The following is a 17,957-nucleotide window of genomic DNA, read 5'->3' on the forward strand; positions in this document are numbered from 1 at the left end:
AGAAGCTAGAAATATTATAAGTATATGCAAAAACACGACCAAGTAAAGCCCTCGTTTTCTTAAAAGTAGGAAACGGCTTAATCTGCCTGGATACTCCACTGTACAAGTTTTCACGTTTCGTCGAATAGCAAAACTTTCCTTGCACATTCTACAAATGAATAATTCCAAAGTCGACTTTCGTTTGCTGACCTTGCTTTGGTATGGTATTCGTATTCAAATAGATACTTGGATATATAAAATAATGGCATTACTTTTTAAATAGAGAAAAAAATTGAGTAAAAAAACCGGCCAAGTGCGAGTCGGACTCGCGCACCGAGGGTTCCGTACTTTTTAGTATTTGTTGTTATAGCGGCAACAGAAATACATCATCTGTGAAAATTTCAACTGTCTAGCTATCACGGTTCATGAGATACAGCCTGGTGACAGACGGACAGCGGAGTCTTAGTAATAGGGTCCCGTTTTTACCCTTTGGGTACGGAACCCTAAAAATGAACACCTCAGGCGAGTTTCATGCGAGTGCTGAACTTGCGACTCGAGATTGCGGCCGAGATTCTACCAGCCACCGCTTTAAAGACTGTCACCAAGACATCCGTCTGCCGTGAATTCCACCATATCCTCATCCTCATTTACTAAGCGTTGCGCTTGAGGCGGGTTCGCCGTTGCCTGAAGGTTAACGCTCAGTATGAATTTACATCTCTCTAGCCCCAAAAACCACTTACCTACATTGAAACACATGTTACTACAACTTCAGCAAATCAAATAGACTGGTAGCCCACATTTTTCTCTTCAATGTCTGCAATTCGCAATATTAATTTTCTATCAATGAAGCCGTTTGCCAACCTGCCTATTCTTATAAGACTACCTGATTACCGCCATTATGTTGACACGGACAAAGTATTAGCCATTTGAAATCGAAAGGTTCTACTCGTAGTGCATTACTAATACTCAAGTAGGTACTTAATTTGAGAGCAAGAAAAATGGGGCAATACGTCTACTTGAAAAGTTCGTAGGTCGTTAGGGAAAATAAAAGTTTACTAGTGTTTTGGGGTTGATGTGAGATGTTATGTTGCTCATTCTAACTTTGAAAGTACCGCTTTGATCTGTTGGCCTATCGTCTTAACACACAAAGATTTAACGATTTACCTACTTACATATTTAGGAACACGCAAAATAGGCGCCAGACCGCCACTTGCGGAAACCTGCTTTTGCTACAATAAAATACCTACATAGGAACATCAAAACTAGATGCTTATTGATGGTCTTTTGTGAAACAATATAATGATAATTTGAGTTGGAGTGTATATACCTACCACAGTAGTGTTTGTGACAAGGTATTTTGATCATCAATCTACTACTTTTGGTGCTGACAGTATAACTTAAGGTGCATTTAAGGTAAACGGACGAATTCCAATAGTTGACAGCCAGTTTGTCGCCTCTATTGCTTGGAAGGTGGCAACAACTATTGGGGAGGTGTCTAACACTGTGACATTTTGACGTTGCGTTAATTAAAGTCGCATTAACAAGAAGACATTTGTTTCATTTAACTTAAACATTTGATGTAAAATCTCCCGTAAGCTTCCTATAGTTTAATCTTGGCTCATCTAGCTGTGAGATTTGTAAAACGAAAGGTATACTAAAGTAGGCACGTAATTTAAGGCGTCTTTTACAAAAAAATATATTTGCAAAACAGACATTTAAAATGAAGTCATCAACTCACAACAAATCATCTTATACAATCCCTGAAGATAAATAAGATTTCGCATCGGACATTTGACTTTTTACTTTTCTTGAGAGAAAATCCGCCAAGTTATGAGTCTTGTTAGCGAAATTACTTATTTCGTTTTAGCCTGTTTCGTTCCGTAATCGCTGCTCGAGACAAGTTTCAAGCGTTAGCTGAATACAGGATTTTATGAATTTTAATAAGTGGTCCAACGGAGCAATATAACCACAATATAACTATGATTTTCGTTAACGTGGGGGTATTGTACTCCAGGCTTTAAGAGACTGTAGCATAACCGCCCAGGAGCTCATGATACTCGAATAGATTCCTGTATGACCTGGATGCCTATATATATTAGTACGAACGTGATGCACTGCGACTGCTGCGACTGAACATTCGATTTCGATATTCTTACTTAGTGCCAGTTGCACCAAACAACCTGTCACCGTTAAAACGATCGTTACATTTTATTGTATAGGAAGTTTCATAGTTCACTGCTGAGTGACGTTGATCAGTCTGTCAAATGTGGTTGGTGCAACTGGCCCTTAGAATAGATTATTTGATTTACGCGGTTAAATATCACAGTGATGCGAATCCACACACCGTTTGCACACTGGAGCGACGTGCGGATCCGCATCCAATGTGAGAACCGCTTTAAGTATAATTTCAGCAAATTCATCCGCCTTTCATGAACGAGAGACATATATAACACTGATTTATATCGCCCATGCTCGTCACAATACGTGTTCCACAGATGTCCTGGCATTAGTGGCTAATGGCGTCTCTATACGGAAAGGGTCCATAATGGACATCATCTGCGATGTCATCAATCTACTCTAAGGTGTTCCCATCGCATCGGAATTCAGAATACAGCTGTGTTCGACTACAATCGGAATTCCGGTTTAACTTCAAAATGGTGAAGTGGTCTCGAGAATATTTTTGTTTAGCAACGATGATATAATTCTGCCCGAACATTCTCGTTTAGTGAGCGGTGAGAGTGGAATGGCACAACGCGATTGGTTGACGAGTTCGCATAACACGCGCGATTGGTCGCAACTAATATTTAGTTGCGTTGGTCTGCACGATTAGCTCGCATTCGTGTGTTCATCAGAGGGCCTACCGCGAACCACGTTCGATGTGCTGCCTCTCTGTCGCACTTGTAAATCCGTACGTACGTGTGACAGTAAGGCAACACGTCGAACGTGGTTCGCGGTAGGCCCTCTGGCCCCATTTTTGGTGGTCGTCTTTTAAAGTGTAATATTGATAGCTTATTGAAGAATGAGTCTTGAAACGTCGGGTTCCCCGGAACCGGAAACCCGGCGACCTATAGTGGCTATTTGTAAAGTCAGCTGGACTTATTAAATCTCATAATGTTCATGATCGATCGAATGTTTACCTATTCATTTCACCCTACAATACAATATACTGAGCTATTTTGATGTAAACTAATCTAAATACGACCAAATAATACAAAGTAAGCCTAAATATGTTTATTTTCCGATAATTTATTCATGGGCCTACGTGTTCAAGTCTAGCGTAACCAAAAAGTAACCCATTCCCTTTGATGCTTTGTAAATGTGGTTTACCGTGAAAGTTACTTGACATACGAAGTAGGTAATAAGACACGTAGTTAAGTGGGAATCCTTACCCTTTTCTTGGCAACTTAAGGCTTATGGGGCTTTCCCACGGCAACATCCCGTTTTTGCGGGTACGATTTTTTGCAGGATCCCGTTTTAGTAGTATTTCGGAAACAGAATGTTCGTGTGAACGTTACTATAGGTATTACACCATTTGTATATTTTTTTGTAGCTTTTTTTTCTCACGATTTTATTTTATGAAATAAAACTATGAAAACGGATTATATCGCGTATATTGAATTTATAATACATCCCGACGTTTCGAACTCTTTACAGCGTTCGTGGTCAACGGGTGACTGAGGAAAAATTACAAAATGCAAAAATACCCACATACTAAAATAATGAACAATCATAGACTACAAACTTTAAGGCTGGTTGTACATGCAAAATCGGTTCATAAGGCTAGTTATACACTATAATTATTTTTCAGATATATATATATACGCGATAAAAAACTATGCCGGCTCCAACCCTACACCACGGACCCGAGAAGATTTAATTCCCTCCTAAATTGTAGGAGGGTATCCCAATATGGGACCGGCAACAAACTCGGCGGGACACATCTTTTCAAAACATCAGAATGTCCAGCATCATCCAACACTACGGTCTCACAGTCTATGTCTCGCTTGCTCCTTTATCAGGTGGACTACAGGATCCCAAGCTGGTGGTAGAGAAAAGCCATCTTCCCTATTAAAGTTTGGATATTTCTTAATCTCAATGGCCTCGCGCAGCATTCTGGGTATGTAACGCTTCTCCTTGGCAAGAACCAGAGGCTTATCAAACTTGATTGAGTGATTGGCTTTATCCATGACATGCTCACAGACAGCAGACCTGCAGGTAAAGACCTGCTGTAAAGAGTTCGAAACGTCGGGATGTATTATAAATTCAATATACGCGATATAATCCGTTTTCATAGTTTTATTTCATGAGTAACTATCGCGGTAACCGAAGACAATGATTTTATTTTAAATGAAAAATAGTTATTTATTCAGGTATCAATCCTTTTACATTAAAATAATAAATATATGCCAAATATTAAATTTAAATATTGTTATTACGTTTTTAATTTGCCAAAAGAAAATTGCGATGTTATTTATTAGTTTTTAGAAGTATAGTTACTTTGATAAAAACTAATAAATAGTGGTGTTTTACTGCGCCCGACTATCGGACTGCTCCGAGCATCTCAGTGCATGGTTTGTGGTAGGGCTCGCGGTCGAATCCGTGTTTCGTTTACACGTTTCGAATACCCGTTTCCGAATAATACGTAAACGGTTTTCTGGCCCGTTCCGCACGTTTAATTAAGAAACGTGTAGTTAAGACCCGTGTACACGGATAAACGGGTATTCGAAGAAACGTATCTTATTTATCCGTGGCCCCGGACACGTCCTTGACGATAGTAGCGAAGGAACGAACGCCAGCTACAAATGAATAGACAAGATTCATGACGAGTTTCTGTCATATTTAACCTTATTCCGTGGGTCATAGAGACGAAATTCAATAAACGGTTTAGAAACCCCTTTCTTGGGCAGGTAGTTTTTGCTTGCAATAGGTATTACGAGTATTTACGCTTCTTATCAAAGTATAGTATTTTATATAGCACTTTAAATAGCTACTTTTTTTACGTTGCGGGTTAGCAATATAATAAAAAAACCTGCTAGTACTTATTTAAAAAAAATATTAGAACCATCGAGTTCAGTATATAGATCTAGGCAGGAAGTCAAACTAATGTTCGAAATTGGCATTAAATATTTATAATAAAAAAAAACAATTTTAACTTGCTTCTTTATTTTTAGTTTAATTTAAGAACATGATATGAAATTGTATTTCTTGTCATATAATGTAGGTACACCTTATAAAACAAAGTCCCCCGCCGCGTCCGTATGTCTGTCTGTATGTTCGCGATAACCAGACCTCACCTATGAAAGAAGTTTTTCTTTGGGAATGTTTATGTGTATATTTTGTTAAGGTTTTGTTTAAATTGGTAGAAATATGACGATGTTTGCTAATGAAGTTAGGAAAAATCACGCTGGCTTAATCGAAAACGCTGCCCAATCTATTTGATCTTAATGTATGGTGGACTTGTCTCTCTTTCATTGGTCTACAAAAAAGTGCGCGATGGCTGTCTGTCTATATTTTAAGAATAATTAACCCATTATTAACTTCAAAAAAACCGGACAAGTGCGAGTCGGACTCCCCCACTGAAGGTTCCGTACAAACTTAATTTTAAATGTTTCTTGTTATGGCGACAACAGAAATACATCTGTAAAAATTTTAACTGTCTAGCTATCACGGTTCATGAGATACAGCCTAGTGAGTGGTGACAGACAAATGGACAGTGAACTCTTAGTATTATTAGGCTTCCGAAGTGAATACTTGTTACAGAATGTATTTTATTATGCTTGACTCTCCATGCGAAGCCGGGGCGGGTCACTAGTTATTAATAAACACTTTAAATCAACTTGATAAAATTGCACCTTCTCAATAAATTCTAATTGTTTTTGCTTTAGGTACCTCTTACCACAGTAAAACGCTTTTTAGTGCGGTGCAGCTACAAAACAATGGAAAACATTTTCTTGTGCAGATGTTTTGACCTTATTACAACGACATAAAGCTTATAATTGGCGGTGACACTTGTGATAATAGTTTGGGAACCTACATGTTTTCGACGATGACAAACAAAAGGATATTGGAAAACAATGGATGGATGGAACACCGGTCGGCAACGTGCGCATTTAAGTTTATTACCTGAACGCTAGTGAGAAAGTGACCAAAGTGAATTATGAATGATTACCAATTTAAAGATCTATCTTAATGTAATTAGCAATATTATCGCAAGTTATCCAAGGTAGTATGGGTTTTTATGGTTCTTGGGTAAAATTTTGTTTTTCATTTGAGCATGATTACTCGATAATCCCGCTTTTGTGTACCTACTAATAACTTTTTTTGCGCCGTTGGCAGGTTTGTTGTTTTCGCAAAGCTGTAATAGATCCGAGATAAAAATAACGACGAAATAATTAAACTGATATTTTTAATTAATATTGTATTCTGTCTGCACACCTCTTATTAACGAAAATACTATACCATTATATAATTATAAAAAAAATCTATGATCGATATCAAATTTATGTAATTAGCTTAGAAGCAATCGGTTTTATTAAATGATATAAATAGTTTAAAATTAAAATTATGTAACCTACTATTAAACATAGGAAGATGGCTCAGTACCTATGTTTTCTCAATACGGTTAAAAACAATTTAAAAAAAAAGTAATTGTGCGGTTTTATGAAACCACGATGCAAGTGAAACTTTTTTCGGATTGTAGGCATTTAACTAAAAAAAATCGGAAATTAATTAGATTTACGGTATTATAATCGCGGTTTTAATCTTAACTTAATAAATTAGGGCGATAGAATAAAAGCTTCACTTTAAAAATCGTACGACAAACGAATTCATCTGAAGTCGGCATAATAATAGTGGACCTTGTTACCATTGTACATTGGCTCAAACTGGTTCGGAATATTTGGACCCGTTCGGAACGGTCTTAAGTACCCGTGTAAACGGAGATACGTGTCTGAGATACGTTTCTTAGGAACGTTCCTTCGAAACGTTTTCGAATCCCGGCGGTTCCGTGTAAACCGGGTTCTTAGTACCGCCGGGCTTAAGAACACGGGTATACGTTTCGGCGTGTAACACGGATACCGGGAGCCCTAGTTTGTGGTGTTGTGTTGGCTCTCTGCACACAAAGAGATTCTGGACAGAATGTCTATGGTGGCAAAAATTTGTCACACACTGATATTTTTTTATACTCACTCTCTCGGCTCTAATATTTACAAAATATTTAGAATTAGTAGCTAATTTTAATGGTGGATCTATAAATTATAATTTATTATATTATGGTCCAGGGGTTCGATTCACGGTAAGGGCATTTATTTCTGTGATGAACACAGATATTTGTTCCTGAGTCTTGGGTGTTTTCTATGTATTTATGTATTTGTATATTTTATATATCGTTGTCTGAGTACCCATAACACAAGCCTTCTTGAGCTTACTGTGGTACTTAGTCCATCTACGCTTGCAGCCGCTAACGTATATTTCCGCTTTGTAGCAAAAAGTATTACGAGCAGAGAACCCACCTATCGGCTCGCTGGCAGTGAATGTGTTAATAGCAATTCAGTGCATTTCTAATTTACTGAATGGTGTTTTTCGACCTTTTTGCCTGTGATTGTTACAGTGTTCCGTGACGAAATTCAAGATCCAATCAAGATACTATCATTACTTGTTGACAATCATTGGATTTCATTATTAAATCCAACTATATAACAACGTTTCAATATGATTTGTTCCAATAGGACCAGCCGTCTTCCAGACGAACGATCGAACGTAACTATTTATGTTACGTTCGATCGTTCGAGTTCGTTTGATGTGACGTGGGATCTGTAGATCCCATGCACCAAATTGAGAACCTACCCCTTTTTAAATTCGGTTAAAAAAGTGACAACCCTACGATTGTCAATTCACGATGATGGCCGCCGCGGCACCTAACGCTCGACTTGGAGCTGATTGAAAGCATAAAGCATTACATTTTATGAACAACCCGATTTGTACTGATTATAATATTATCTTGTCCCGAGATGAGCACGGGTCATTTACTTGAATACTTCAATCAGAAAGAGTAGGTACTTATGACAATTGAGTTGCAGGATAATAATCACGAGTCCGGAATTTTAGCGTTTTTGTTGAGTTGGTTTTAACTGAGGCTCTTATAGTTAGCCTTTTCGGGAACATCCGGACAGAGTTTTTCAAAGCATCCGGGGAAACCCTAAAATGAGTCAAAGCAAAGATATCTCTACAATTTTAATATTTAAATTTTCTAATGGAGAAAAACAAGATTTCACAGAAACGCGGGGGTCCGAGATTTTTTTGTCCAGCGTCGACGGCACTCATTGCACATTTAATAGTTACTGTCGTTGACGGTAAAGATATGTGACGTGTCCAAGCAAAAGATACCACTTTGTCGGTCGCTTACCATAAGGACAAAATTTGCTTGTATCTTTATGACCCAAGACCTCACCCATCCTTTCGAGGTGGCCAAGCCAACGGAGACGATGCGCTTTACTAACAAATTACGGGTGTGGTCCTTCAACATCATGGGGGTTGTGCGGCGGGTTAACCTTTTCCACGCCGTGTCAAACACAAAAGCTGTCACTCGGCCACGTCACCGAAGTGTCAAAACTGAAATTAAACTTTATGCACATGCACGTAGGTCTATGTTGCTCTGTGTTCTGCGAGGGATTAATCAGTCTTTGGCGTTGGACCTGCGGTGCCGATATATCCGTCATTGGCGTCCAAAAGATTAACACCCCTCCCACGGAAAAACTAAATAGTTATGAAACCGACACAAGAGAATATACGATTTAATTATTACTAAACAGAACAATAAAATTCCATCTAGTATGCAATTTGGTAACTAAAAAAACCATCAGCGTAGGGGTCAAGTCATTATAGTATTAGGGGCTGTAATCGATATAAGGGAAATTAAGAACAAGTGTTTAAATTATGTTATGTATATTTTCACTTTAATATAAAAATTATAGGTATTCACTGTAATATTTACAAGTAAGTAAATGGCAAATAACATAAGTTTGCAATACATACAGAATGCGTATGACCGGGCATTTGGTGTTTGTGGCTAAAACTATAAATAAGTAAATAATTGTGTCATAATTGATACCTTCTATAATCGGCATAATTTTATTTTCATCACACTCGCTCAGTAAATGTGGAATTGCACGCAGGGTTAGCGGGAACTATAGAAAAAGCGTTTTCCCTAGGGAAAACGCTTTTTTCTTTATACTTCATTTTTGTATTGCAAGTGTGATGAAAAACATTGTTTATAACTCGGGGCGTAATAATATTGCAAACTCGAGTCTATAAATCGCTCCGGCAAACCGTCGCGATTTAACTATACTCTCGTTTGCAATATTTAACTTACGCCCCATGTTGCACAATGTACTATAATACATTAGATTTGATATTCCTAACATTACTGTATTATGTTAGCACAGTCAAAGTCACGTCATGATATTCCTCTATATTTATTTTTTTCATACTAAATGATCTCAAGTCTAAATATATATAAGAAACATTTCTAATGTTATTTTATAAAATTCAAACTTAGGCTGTAAGTATACTACACCAGGGGCCCGTTTCTCGAACGATATTAGACTAAAGGGGCCCACAGACTATCAGTCCGCCGGACGATATCGACCTGTCAGTTAGAACAAAAAATTTACAGTTCCGAACAACTGACAGGCCAATATCGTCCGGCGGACTGATAGTCAGTGGGTCCCTTTATATTATTAGTCCACGAGCTGTCAAATCGTATGGGTTACCATGGCAACACACTAATAATATTAGACTAATACCGTTCGAGAAATGGGCCCCAGCTCTACTTGTCTGACTAATAAAAATGCCTAAACAGTACACAATATAGGATAATTTTACACCAGTTTAAACCACAAACGCCACATACCAAGCCATTCGATTAAGCCGTTTACTGATATAAATTATAATTTATAGAAAACTTAATACTGTCTACACCACTAAATAGGATCAATCTGTTCTGACAATTTATATGGAAGCACTTAAATAGGGAACTGTGTTACAGTTTCGAATGTTATTTTTTAAATCCTCGGTCTTTTCTAAGAAACAATGTATTGTGTCTTTGAAAATTCTACATTAATTGATACCTATCCATTTTTATTGAATTACAGTTCAATTAAAATTGTATTTTAACAGCTGTTGAAACTACTAGCAAACTGGGTAATAACACTAATAATTGTAAAATAATAGGCCAAAAATAGGTCAAGTAAATTTCTACTATAAGCGAATAGAATATTACTTACTGTGAATTCGGGTAAAAAATCACATGTAAATTATTTTGGACATTTAAACTACACAATTTATGAATACAACTCTAAGCCGCGTTATATCGTATTGAACACTACTTCCAGTGGACCTGTACAATATTCACACGTTTGGCAGTTATTTTGTAAAGTATTGCTTCACGAAATTTTCAGTTGTTGCAGACAGTAATAGACATTCCCTATCACAGACTAGATACACAATAATCCAAAAATAAAAGTTAAATTTAAACCGCTTTACAAGTTTCAATGTACACAGATCCATGAGTTTTATTTAAAAACATCAAAACTTGTAAAGGGATTAATCTGATTTTGCATATAAAAGTTTAAATAACAACAGAGACCTAAAAAATAATTCCAATTACACTTAAAACTGAAACCTGCCATTACTCAATAACACAATAAAAATAATGTACTTAACAAACTTATACGAAACGAAAAACTTAAATGCTTACGCGTACAGAGAGATTTTACAATATAATTACACGATCAGTGCTTACAAAACTTTGATATGTACAGTACTATCGGTAAGCTACGCTATAGTCTACACTATAATTACAGTAACTAAGTGATATCCTGTCTTTTTACAAACGCTCGAAAACGTTAATATTCTAAATTTTAGAACACGCATCTTAAAAGCAGCTCTCGACATCGACAGCCATCATCCATTAGGCATGTTTTATATTACACCTTGAGGCGTTGTATTTCAAACTTATTGTTTAATAGATTTCACGTATTAATCAGTGTCTCCTTTTGAATTCTGAAGTTTCATTTATGTCATAAAAACTATTTGCATTGAAAAAAATCGGGTCCGCATATGCGCGACAATTAAATAGTATTGTACATTTGTCAAATGATAATAAATTAAGCTATTTATCCAGGTTCTGGTCCTGTCATAAATTTAACTGAATGTTCATTTTACAACAAAGTTAAAGCTTGTTGTGATGATTTGTCGTCACGTATTTAACCAACTCAAACAGCGGCAAGCTGAATCACTCGCGCATGCGACCTCTGGTCACGTTCTTTCACCGGCCGAAACTGACACTTCAGTCGGACACTACCAAAAATACAGGGTCGGTGCGGCCGAAAGGTCCGGCAGTTTTCTAACCCAAACCGAACCTTCGGCCGAAACATGATTTTAATGCCGTCGAAACTGAAACCGAAACCTCGGCCGGACAGTAGGTTCAGTGAAGTTCTTTTTACATAGCATACACCGATGATGGTAAGCAGTCACCGTAGCCTATGGACAGTAACATGCGCGTGGCCGACCCTTTAAAAACCTGTACACTCCTTTGAAGAACCCCATACTGTAGGCCCTCGGGAAAACCTCGACAGGGAGCTCGTTCCACTCCGCTCTTCTTTCTTCCGCTCAACCCGACACGATTCACGCACGGATGACGTATGGAGCTATCATTGTGTATAGACGTACGTTTTATCAGTGTCCAGTGTCACTCAGTCCAGCTGCTGCACTTGCACGACGGGCACGACGGGCGTGGACTGCGGGAGGGAGATCTCGTACTTGATGAGGTTGGAGCCTCGTGCGGTTGAGAGGACCAGCCCGCTCACTTCCTTCACGTCACCGCTGGAACAACAGGTATTTGGTTAGAATTAGTATTACTAAGGGACACTAAGACGCGTAAAGTACACGTTGTAGGCACCATACGTTTTATGGTAACCGTAATCACAGAATAAATAATAGTACTACCGTACAGAAAGGAAACTTCCTACAAAACCGAAGTTTGACAGCGGTTCAGGTGTCTCACCTGCTGGCGATGTTTGAGCAGCAGCTGCATGCCTATAGTCTTGCCGTCGCGGCCGCTGACGTGCAGCTGTGAGCCTACTAGGGCCACGGCCTGGTGTCTCACCTGTTGGCGTTGTGCCGCTGGTGCTTGAGCGGCAGCTGCGTGCCTATAGTCTTGCCGTCGCGGCCGCTGACGTGCAGCTGTGAGCCTACTAGGGCCACGGCCTGGTGTCTCACCTGTTGGCGTTGTGCCGCTGGTGCTTGAGCGGCAGCTGCGTGCCTATAGTCTTGCCGTCGCGGCCGCTGACGTGCAGCTGTGAGCCTACTAGGGCCACGGCCTGGTGTCTCACCTGTTGGCGTTGTGCCGCTGGTGCTTGAGCGGCAGCTGCGTGCCTATAGTCTTGCCGTCGCGGCCGCTGACGTGCAGCTGTGAGCCTACTAGGGCCACGGCCTGGTGTCTCACCTGTTGGCGTTGTGCCGCTGGTGCTTGAGCGGCAGCTGCGTGCCTATAGTCTTGCCGTCGCGGCCGCTGACGTGCAGCTGTGAGCCTACTAGGGCCACGGCCTGGTGTCTCACCTGTTGGCGTTGTGCCGCTGGTGCTTGAGCGGCAGCTGCGTGCCTATAGTCTTGCCGTCGCGGCCGCTGACGTGCAGCTGTGAGCCTACTAGGGCCACGGCCTGGTGTCTCACCTGTTGGCGTTGTGCCGCTGGTGCTTGAGCGGCAGCTGCGTGCCTATAGTCTTGCCGTCGCGGCCGCTGACGTGCAGCTGTGAGCCTACTAGGGCCACGGCCTGGTGTCTCACCTGTTGGCGTTGTGCCGCTGGTGCTTGAGCGGCAGCTGCGTGCCTATAGTCTTGCCGTCGCGGCCGCTGACGTGCAGCTGTGAGCCTACTAGGGCCACGGCCTGGTGTCTCACCTGTTGGCGTTGTGCCGCTGGTGCTTGAGCGGCAGCTGCGTGCCTATAGTCTTGCCGTCGCGGCCGCTGACGTGCAGCTGTGAGCCTACTAGGGCCACGGCCTGGTGTCTCACCTGTTGGCGTTGTGCCGCTGGTGCTTGAGCGGCAGCTGCGTGCCTATAGTCTTGCCGTCGCGGCCGCTGACGTGCAGCTGTGAGCCTACTAGGGCCACGGCCTGGTGTCTCACCTGTTGGCGTTGTGCCGCTGGTGCTTGAGCGGCAGCTGCGTGCCTATAGTCTTGCCGTCGCGGCCGCTGACGTGCAGCTGTGAGCCTACTAGGGCCACGGCCTGGTGTCTCACCTGTTGGCGTTGTGCCGCTGGTGCTTGAGCGGCAGCTGCGTGCCTATAGTCTTGCCGTCGCGGCCGCTGACGTGCAGCTGTGAGCCTACTAGGGCCACGGCCTGGTGTCTCACCTGTTGGCGTTGTGCCGCTGGTGCTTGAGCGGCAGCTGCGTGCCTATAGTCTTGCCGTCGCGGCCGCTGACGTGCAGCTGTGAGCCTACTAGGGCCACGGCCTGGTGTCTCACCTGTTGGCGTTGTGCCGCTGGTGCTTGAGCAGCAGCTGCATGCCTATAGTCTTGCCGTCGCGGCCGCTGACGTGCAGCTGTGAGCCTACTAGGGCCACGGCCTGGTGTCTCACCTGTTGGCGTTGTGCCGCTGGTGCTTGAGCGGCAGCTGCGTGCCTATAGTCTTGCCGTCGCGGCCGCTGACGTGCAGCTGTGAGCCTACTAGGGCCACGGCCTGGTGTCTCACCTGTTGGCGTTGTGCCGCTGGTGCTTGAGCGGCAGCTGCGTGCCTATAGTCTTGCCGTCGCGGCCGCTGACGTGCAGCTGTGAGCCTACTAGGGCCACGGCCTGGTGTCTCACCTGTTGGCGTTGTGCCGCTGGTGCTTGAGCGGCAGCTGCGTGCCTATAGTCTTGCCGTCGCGGCCGCTGACGTGCAGCTGTGAGCCTACTAGGGCCACGGCCTGGTGTCTCACCTGTTGGCGTTGTGCCGCTGGTGCTTGAGCAGCAGCTGCATGCCTATAGTCTTGCCGTCGCGGCCGCTGACGTGCAGCTGTGAGCCTACTAGGGCCACGGCCTGGTGTCTCACCTGTTGGCGTTGTGCCGCTGGTGCTTGAGCGGCAGCTGCGTGCCTATAGTCTTGCCGTCGCGGCCGCTGACGTGCAGCTGTGAGCCTACTAGGGCCACGGCCTGGTGTCTCACCTGTTGGCGTTGTGCCGCTGGTGCTTGAGCAGCAGCTGCATGCCTATAGTCTTGCCGTCGCGGCCGCTGACGTGCAGCTGTGAGCCTACTAGGGCCACGGCCTGGTGTCTCACCTGTTGGCGTTGTGCCGCTGGTGCTTGAGCGGCAGCTGCGTGCCTATAGTCTTGCCGTCGCGGCCGCTGACGTGCAGCTGTGAGCCTACTAGGGCCACGGCCTGGTGTCTCACCTGTTGGCGTTGTGCCGCTGGTGCTTGAGCGGCAGCTGCGTGCCTATAGTCTTGCCGTCGCGGCCGCTGACGTGCAGCTGTGAGCCTACTAGGGCCACGGCCTGGTGTCTCACCTGTTGGCGTTGTGCCGCTGGTGCTTGAGCGGCAGCTGCGTGCCTATAGTCTTGCCGTCGCGGCCGCTGACGTGCAGCTGTGAGCCTACTAGGGCCACGGCCTGGTGTCTCACCTGTTGGCGTTGTGCCGCTGGTGCTTGAGCGGCAGCTGCGTGCCTATAGTCTTGCCGTCGCGGCCGCTGACGTGCAGCTGTGAGCCTACTAGGGCCACGGCCTGGTGTCTCACCTGTTGGCGTTGTGCCGCTGGTGCTTGAGCGGCAGCTGCGTGCCTATAGTCTTGCCGTCGCGGCCGCTGACGTGCAGCTGTGAGCCTACTAGGGCCACGGCTTGGTGTCTCACCTGTTGGCGTTGTGCCGCTGGTGCTTGAGCGGCAGCTGCGTGCCTATAGTCTTGCCGTCGCGGCCGCTGACGTGCAGCTGTGAGCCTACTAGGGCCACGGCCTGGTGTCTCACCTGTTGGCGTTGTGCCGCTGGTGCTTGAGCGGCAGCTGCGTGCCTATAGTCTTGCCGTCGCGGCCGCTGACGTGCAGCTGTGAGCCTACTAGGGCCACGGCCTGGTGTCTCACCTGTTGGCGTTGTGCCGCTGGTGCTTGAGCGGCAGCTGCGTGCCTATAGTCTTGCCGTCGCGGCCGCTGACGTGCAGCTGTGAGCCTACTAGGGCCACGGCCTGGTGTCTCACCTGTTGGCGTTGTGCCGCTGGTGCTTGAGCGGCAGCTGCGTGCCTATAGTCTTGCCGTCGCGGCCGCTGACGTGCAGCTGTGAGCCTACTAGGGCCACGGCCTGGTGTCTCACCTGTTGGCGTTGTGCCGCTGGTGCTTGAGCGGCAGCTGCATGCCTATAGTCTTGCCGTCGCGGCCGCTGACGTGCAGCTGTGAGCCTACTAGGGCCACGGCCTGGTGTCTCACCTGTTGGCGTTGTGCCGCTGGTGCTTGAGCGGCAGCTGCGTGCCTATAGTCTTGCCGTCGCGGCCGCTGACGTGCAGCTGTGAGCCTACTAGGGCCACGGCCTGGTGTCTCACCTGTTGGCGTTGTGCCGCTGGTGCTTGAGCGGCAGCTGCGTGCCTATAGTCTTGCCGTCGCGGCCGCTGACGTGCAGCTGTGAGCCTACTAGGGCCACGGCCTGGTGTCTCACCTGTTGGCGTTGTGCCGCTGGTGCTTGAGCGGCAGCTGCGTGCCTATAGTCTTGCCGTCGCGGCCGCTGACGTGCAGCTGTGAGCCTACTAGGGCCACGGCCTGGTGTCTCACCTGTTGGCGTTGTGCCGCTGGTGCTTGAGCGGCAGCTGCGTGCCTATAGTCTTGCCGTCGCGGCCGCTGACGTGCAGCTGTGAGCCTACTAGGGCCACGGCCTGGTGTCTCACCTGTTGGCGTTGTGCCGCTGGTGCTTGAGCGGCAGCTGCGTGCCTATAGTCTTGCCGTCGCGGCCGCTGACGTGCAGCTGTGAGCCTACTAGGGCCACGGCCTGGTGTCTCACCTGTTGGCGTTGTGCCGCTGGTGCTTGAGCGGCAGCTGCGTGCCTATAGTCTTGCCGTCGCGGCCGCTGACGTGCAGCTGTGAGCCTACTAGGGCCACGGCCTGGTGTCTCACCTGTTGGCGTTGTGCCGCTGGTGCTTGAGCGGCAGCTGCGTGCCTATAGTCTTGCCGTCGCGGCCGCTGACGTGCAGCTGTGAGCCTACTAGGGCCACGGCCTGGTGTCTCACCTGTTGGCGTTGTGCCGCTGGTGCTTGAGCGGCAGCTGCGTGCCTATAGTCTTGCCGTCGCGGCCGCTGACGTGCAGCTGTGAGCCTACTAGGGCCACGGCCTGGTGTCTCACCTGTTGGCGTTGTGCCGCTGGTGCTTGAGCGGCAGCTGCGTGCCTATAGTCTTGCCGTCGCGGCCGCTGACGTGCAGCTGTGAGCCTACTAGGGCCACGGCCTGGTGTCTCACCTGTTGGCGTTGTGCCGCTGGTGCTTGAGCGGCAGCTGCGTGCCTATAGTCTTGCCGTCGCGGCCGCTGACGTGCAGCTGTGAGCCTACTAGGGCCACGGCCTGGTGTCTCACCTGTTGGCGTTGTGCCGCTGGTGCTTGAGCGGCAGCTGCGTGCCTATAGTCTTGCCGTCGCGGCCGCTGACGTGCAGCTGTGAGCCTACTAGGGCCACGGCCTGGTGTCTCACCTGTTGGCGTTGTGCCGCTGGTGCTTGAGCGGCAGCTGCGTGCCTATAGTCTTGCCGTCGCGGCCGATGACGTGCAGCTGTGAGCCTACTAGGGCCACGGCCTGGTGTCTCACCTGTTGGCGTTGTGCCGCTGGTGCTTGAGCGGCAGCTGCGTGCCTATAGTCTTGCCGTCGCGGCCGATAACGTGCAGCTGTGAGCCGACGAGGCGTCGCCCCACACCGCCCACGACGATCTGGTTGCCGATCACCTGCCCCGATCGGTTCGTCACCTGTAACAACACAGGTTAGTTACACTGTCATTTGTCTTTGTCAACCATTCAATCATGTTAAAAAACCATGGCAAAAGACCCGAGTTTTTGTAAGACTGACAAAGAATGTCGGATGATGACAGTGGCTCGCTAAAGTCCCTTTTAACAAAAAAGAGTTAAATGTCACTTGCATAAGACGGCAAAACGCAAAACTTTTTTTTTAAATTGATGAATTAGACAAATTATAAATGGAGCAATTTCTTAAATTCGAAATAATTTCTGTAATTTAGTAAGTAAGTAAGTAAACATTCTTTACTGCACCATAATTAAACATTTTACATACATGCATAATTTATTTCTGCTCTAATGGATATTCACGACAGAACGCAAAGAAGAGAAATTGTATACCGTATTCTCAAGCATTAAATAACACGTTCAAACCAGTTTTCAAATCTAAAACGCCAAACATGAACTCACGACTTGTATGTGGGTCGGCTGCTGGTGTTCCTGAGGTTCTATCTCAATCTGCATCTGCTGCTGGACTTGTTGCTGGACCTGTTGCTGGACTTGCTGAGCGACTTGCTGGGCGGCTTGCTGTGCGGCCTGTTGCGCTGCTTGCGCCTGAATCAAACGAATAATGTGTAATTAGAACTCTTTACAGCTTGAAGTTGAACTTATAGCTTTTGTTATATTCAATTCTGTGCAGTTAGATTAGACCTCCGCATCAATCCGAATTCAATTTGTTACAATAAAATGTTAACTTTATTTTAATGCAGCAAATCATTAGATAGCGTAAGAAACCAACCTGTTGTTGCGCCTGTTGTTGCGCCTGTTGTTGTGCCTGTTGTTGTGCTTGTTGCTGCGCTTGTTGCTGCGCCTGTTGCTGTTGCGCTTGGAAGTTTTTCGAATGTCCCGTTATCATTATTATCGCCCCGTTGTCGTTGTTACTCGTGTCTCTCTGCCATACAAAACAAAACAAAATGTAAATCATTATTATAGTAAAGTTACTGATTTTCTGGTAGGCCTAATGTATTTTGATGTGAAA

At 45.3% G+C, this 17,957-nt stretch overlaps 1 long non-coding RNA gene across 1 annotated transcript; it reads right to left on the reverse strand.

Moving 5' to 3' along the window:
• Positions 1–8,905: 8,905 nt before the first annotated feature.
• On the reverse strand, positions 8,906–12,238 carry LOC134745911 (uncharacterized). The gene is made up of 2 exons (XR_010128208.1): positions 12,146–12,238; positions 8,906–11,862 (listed from the first exon to the last, which is right to left on the reverse strand). It is a non-coding gene; the product is annotated as an uncharacterized LOC134745911 (long non-coding RNA).
• Positions 12,239–17,957: the final 5,719 nt, after the last annotated feature.

This window comes from Cydia strobilella, chromosome 12 (assembly GCF_947568885.1).
Source record: "Cydia strobilella chromosome 12, ilCydStro3.1, whole genome shotgun sequence".
NCBI classification, from domain to species: domain Eukaryota; kingdom Metazoa; phylum Arthropoda; class Insecta; order Lepidoptera; family Tortricidae; genus Cydia; species Cydia strobilella.